This window comes from Passer domesticus, chromosome 1 (genome assembly GCF_036417665.1).
Source record: "Passer domesticus isolate bPasDom1 chromosome 1, bPasDom1.hap1, whole genome shotgun sequence".
Lineage (NCBI taxonomy): Eukaryota > Metazoa > Chordata > Aves > Passeriformes > Passeridae > Passer > Passer domesticus.
Window position 1 is genome coordinate 77,371,474 of NC_087474.1, and position 6,253 is coordinate 77,377,726.

Sequence of the window (6,253 nt, forward strand, 5' to 3'; positions counted from 1 at the left end):
GGTGGAGAAGGTAGTCAGGAAAATAGCAGAAAGCTGCAGAGCTGACACAAAGCTTGAAACGGACCTAAAGGTCTTCTGCCTTATGAGAGGAGCTTCCTCAGGACAGGTCAGTGTTACATATTCCAGCCCAGCGGAAGCTCAGTGACTGCCCTGAGGGTGAATAGTTGTCGGCCTTCCCACCCCACTGCCATATGTGTGCACAAGTCTTAGAGACGAATGACAGTCATAACAAATCCCAGTGCCTAAAGAGATTAACTCGACTGAGTAAGCATACTGGTTCGGTTTATCCCCTGAGCAGATCAAACCATTTAAGATTAAGGTCTTTAGTATGGATAATTACAAGCAATCCTTCATCAGGACAAGCTGCCTTCGCTCTTGCTTGATGACATTTACAAGCCCCTGCAGTGTCCTCGGTTCTTAGGCTACTTTCAGAGGCTCATCTTGTGAGTCTCACTGGCTAAGTTTCTTTCTGGTGAAAAACGACTGGAGATGGCTGACTATTCTCTGTTTAGGACAAGGAAGTAGCTTGGTCTACTCCTGTAAAAATGTAATTTTTTTCCCCTGAATTCTGCATTTTCTGTTAATCAAAAGGAGCTCCTATCTCACGTGTCACTATGAGCTTTCAGAGGGAAAGGTCTCCAACTTGTATCCAGTATAATGCTGGTTAAAATGCCTTTCAGTCTTTTCTTTGTCCATATGAACTAATTACTAAAGCTGAAGGAAACAACACATTCTCAGAATGTGTGCTGAAGGATGAGGTAGAAAGGGTTTGTCATACAGTGTAGGGGTTGGGGAGGAGGTAAGTAGAAAGGTAAATCCAAATGCTCTTCCCAAATGAGAGAAAAGGGAGATGGGGAGATTTATGTACCACCTAGATCTGGGAAGGTTTTAGGTGGGCTAACTCCATTGTCAGTGTGACAGAAATTGGGAGGTGCCTCTGTGGAAAAGGCTGTCACAGTTGAGCTGTTGCATCTCCAGCTGCAATCACAGCTCTGGAGCATAGGAGGCCTGTAAAGTGGCCATTCCTCTCCCAGGTGCCTGGACCATGCAGCCCTTCCACAGGCAGTGTCCTGTCTGAAGAGAAAAAAATAGTGTGGCAGTTGGGCAGAAATGGCATTGGCAAAAGACCCTTGTCTGTGTGGGGTGACCCTGGCATTGTGAGGGGAGCAGCTCAAGGAGAGTTGCTGTCTGGGCCTGCAGGGAAATGGCCCCAGGTAGAGCTGTGAAAGCAGGACTCTGCCAAGGCTGAGTGCAGGTGGTGGATGATCTGAGGACAAACAGCGTAAACTCGCAGATTCAAACTGTGCTCCGCCTACTCAGTTCACCAGAACATCCAGTTTTTGTTAGTAAAGTGGATTTGCACATAATGATGGGCACCTGGGAGAATACAGTATTTCAGTTTCACTATTTCCTCAAATTCCATAAATTACTGGCTGAAAGGAGAAGAAAAGCTTTGAGCAACCCAGACACAGGCTGCTCAAAGCTTTTTGCTTCTTGGCTTGCTTTTACACGCATGAAAGAGTTGAGAACTGGAGCACTAGTTTTCCTGACCACTCCCATAAAATATTGTTTTTGTCCAATTACTTCTGATGGTTCAGGCTGGAAGCTACCTGTTTCTGTCCATTGCATAGAGAAGGAAAAAAAAAAAAGGAAAAAAAGGATGTGTCCCTGAGGACAGATTTCCCTTTTAACTGTCCCATCATTTTTTGACCCCCTTAGTGTTGCACCATCTCTTCACTGTGGTCGTCTACTGCTGGCAGGGTTTTCCTCATATCCAGGTAATGCTCTGCAGGGCATCACTGCTGCACAGTGACACTTTGGCACCTCTGACAAACCATCACAGTCCCTGCAGCCAGGCAGCCCTGTTGCTGCTGCATAGATTTGTTCCTTAAAGACTGAACACCAGGGGAGGAGTTTTTCACAGCTTCTTGTAAGGGACAAAACTGCACAACAGTGAGATTTTCTGTATGCCTGTTAATTGCAAGGAGGAGTCTTCTGATTCGTGGTTGGATAGAAAATATCTATCTACTACTTTTGAACTTCTGCAGGTTGTAGAAAATCTAGAAAAGACCTCTTCAGTTATTGACATAGTGGGTCCCTTGAGATCTGCCAGACCATCAGGCAGAAAGATTAATTCCAATTCTGAAGAGGCATTATTTTCACCCACACATGGGATTCTCCTATCAGGAGCTGCGATCCCATAGAAGACGCCGGAATCATCAGCATTAGCAGGGATTTAACTCTGGAGTTTTCAAGAAGGAGCTCATTTGTCAGGGCCATTGGGGCATTAATTTGCTTTAATGGCCATAATCAGCCTCAGCTGGGGTCTCCCCCACACCCTGGCTCATGTCTCCTGGAGCCTAATTTCAGCTCAGCACAGTGCCATCAGTCCCTGCCCCTGCTCCAGCTGTGTTACAGCCATCTCTGTGACTTGCTGGGGTTTCCTGTGATCCAGGTACTGTTGTAGACATTGCTTCCCGACTCTGTGAACACACTGACTGATTATTTTTGCCTAATTTATTTTAGATGCTACTATGAAGTGACGTGTCCTGCTTTTTTCAGGACTGTTTTGTTGCTTGGGCTCTTGAATGTTGATTGTTATGTTTTCGCCTTAGGAGAAAAATCTTGTTGCTTCAGCTCCACAAAGAGGTAGGATTTGGGTAGTGGGGAATTGCCACATTCAGAACAAAGATGTGAAAATACTGATATTTTCTGTGATTTGGTACTGACCTTCCAAACAAGAAATACTGAATATGGCATGACTTTTGAAGCTGTGAAATGTGGGGTTTGGCAGTATGTGGTTTTGTAGCAGGAGGCCTATTTAGTTAGCATAACCAAGCACAAAGAAAGGATGCTTTGTCATAAGCAGAACAGATCATAGAAAAAGATCCCAGATACCTTGGCTCAAAGAACATTTCAGACTGATGAAGAAACTAAAGCACAGTATGTAATGATTTTCTTTGCTTGCCTGCAGTTTTCTTATGCTAACAAAGGATAGTGTCTGTCAGCTTAAGCAGTGTCTGCATATCTTTTGTATGTTTATGAATAACTGCATTATAAATCTGACACACCTGCACTTGACCACTTCCATGGGAGGTGGTTTCATAATTTCAAAGTTGAATATAATCTCCATCTTGTAAATCTAAGCATAATCTTGGTATAATTTCTGACCATATTTAGGACATTGTAGACACAGAGACTTGAAATTACTCCAGATACTCTGCTATGAAGGAAAAAACAACTCATCCCTTGGAGAAGGCAGGAGTAACATTTAGAAGATAGTTCTTGATTTGTTTATGGAAGGGGTCGTACGACTCTATTTTAATGAACTTGGTAACCAAGACATCCTTTCCAATGCTGCATTTAGGTTTCTCAGCTAATGAGAGAGGGGTGTGTGTGGTGTGCACAGGAGCTGCAACCTATCCAGCAGTATTACTAGTTTATTAAGGAAATTAGCGTGGGTTTTTGTTTCAAGGAGCTCTTATCAAGCATCTCTCTGAACTCTATAGGCTGCAGTGCTTATTATCAGATCGCATCTTAGTTCTGGCAGAAGTTAGTGTCTGTACCAAAGAGATGAGGAAACTGTGCTAAAGAGAAAGGAAGTGACCTACTTAAGAGTTGTAGAGGAGGGGGAAACCCAGCATAAGTCAGAGCTCTGGTCTGCTTTGTTTCACTCATAGGCAATTCTTCCTCCAGCACAAAGATCACTTCTAGTCTCTACAGCCCAGAGCCTGTTCTGATCCTGCCTTCCCTCTTCCCTTTTCCCCAGGGGCTGCATTAAGGGGCTGCACTTTCACTAGCCACTCTTGTGTGTTGAAGAACAAATGAGCATGGTCGGCTGACTCCTATTGCTAATTGGTATGCTAGAAGGGAAACCTAGCATGCTGCAAGGAGCACTTTCTGTAGCTTCTAGAGACTGCAATGAGGAAGGGGTAGGAAAAATGCCTGGAGGACACCAGGATCCCGTGAAGAAAGCTCTTCCAAGTGCTGCTTAGCTGTAATGTGTCCCTGCTTGTACTGGATGATCCTTCCTACTTTGTTTCCATTAACTCCTTCTCACTGTGTACATGGCTGAGCATTTTTCAGAGGCTTAGGGATTCTCACTCAATTTCCTATGTGCCTCCATGCTGAAAGATGGTTTTCATTCGTTATTGAAAAATCCCTCAGAGAAAAGTGGCATAGTTTACTTAAAGCTGTTCGATTAGTCAGAGGTTAAGTGCTGAGTGTTGCCTCTCCTTGGAAACTGGCTTCTGTGGAAGAGGAGCTGTATGTCACCAGCTCAGTTCAGAGGTCACATATCAAATACTTCCAACAATGTCTGAGTTTTTAATGCAACATTAATTGGTATTATTTAGCAACTATTTTGGAAGGAGTAAAAATTCCTCATATTCCTTAGCTGCTTGCACACTGTTAGTGGTGGCATAGTAACAAAATTAAACAAATGAATGGCTCTGAATTACATGGACTCAGTGCTCTCTGCATTTAAGAGTTTCAGCCCACGTTGGGTGCTGTGTGATGAGGGTAGCTACTGGGCAGGGGTTGTACTTGAGTTGTCTTTGATCTAAAGTCTCCAAGCATTTACTGTCCTAAAATGGGAAAATATAATGTCCTTGTGCATAATTGGATGAGTTCACCTCCTGTTCTTCAAGGAGAGACCATGAGGAGGGCTGCTGTTGCAACCCACAGCCTTTACCTCCCTGTCTTGCACCTCGCCAATCTTATGAAAAATCTCTGTAAGGTTGCTGCTTTACTGCTGCCTCTGCCCTTGAGGCTGACAGCTTGCCAGTTTGATGTGAAATTACTCTTCTGTCCTTTCTTTCCTTTGTTTCGCCATGAAAGGTATCAGATCTTTGCCATAATACATCACTCTCTTTCATCCTTGTCCCCATTATTTTCCTGCATTTTTTATCTCTCATGAAAGGTTGCTTTTCAAAAATCAGCTCCATCCTTAATTTTTTCCTTGTTTTTTTTTTTTTTTTGAGCAGTGGGAGAGGGGTATGGGGTGGTAGAGGAAATGAGCAATCCAGTAAGTCAGTATTAGCTTCTCTTTCTCTTCCATACTTAATGTTTCCGTATGTTTTTAGGTTGAGGAGAGCACTAACCTTTCTTTGGACCTCTTGTACACCATTTGCTTTTACATTTCACCTAGTTAACCTTGTATTGAGACTTATAGCTTTGATTTCAATTTAGCTATCTTAAGAAACAAGACCAGTCTTAATTAAGAGATAATAAGAAGATCCACAGACTCCCTAGGTAGTTTATCCCAGTAGTTCATCATCCTTATTATTGAATATGTATTCTAATTTGGCATGCCTGGCTGCTGCTTTCAGGCATTGTGTCCTATTATGTGTTTTTCCACAATATGCTAAAGGACTCCTGGTACTTCAGCCCTTCTGCCCAGGAGCTGAATCCTCTCTGTGATTGAGTTCTGCAAGGGCTGTAGTGAAGGAGTTTGTCTGTAGGTGAGTTCAGTTGTGTTCTGTACCATCCACAATGTCACATGAACTATGAGCACTAGTCTAGAACTCGACAAGCACCAAAACTAAAATGACCTTCACCCCCCATGTCCTGCATTAAAGATCTAGAACAATGTCTTGTTCTAAAATGCTTCGTGTTTGTGCTCTACATCTCTGTTCTTGTTGTTTCAGAAAGTAGGGTCCAGATCGCTTTAATAAAGAGCAAATGAAGCATTTAATGTAGGCCCATTAAATGGTTACCATTCATTCTGTGTACCAAGTAAGACAAACATCTTATGATTGAAAAACTGCATATTGTTTAAATAAAGACTGCAGATATGGGAGACTGTAAGAACCAAGCTGGGGGGGGGGTGTGTGTGCAGGAATTGATGGAGCAATGCAGCACAACCAGCGTTAACAGAACATAAATGGGCTTTGTGATCTGTTCAGGGATCTGTTTAATGAACTAACACAGTTAACTGCTGGCTGTAGCTCTGTGGACTGACATAGAAGTCAGAAGACTGAGAAAACGCCCCATCTATTTGCTTAAAGAATAGTTTTTCTTTTTGTGGGAAGTATATGCTTGTTGTCTTAGACAGATAAACCATATCATTATATTGTACTCAAGAGTTTATAGAAAATTTAGCATGTTGTTAAGTCAAAACTGTAAGGCAATGCAATACATTTTAAGTAGGTTTAAAGATGACAAATATGGTGATGCTTGCTTTGATTAGTTTCATTTTGCTTCCACTGAAATGATGGGTGCTGTATCAAGGAGCAGAAATCCATTCTATCTA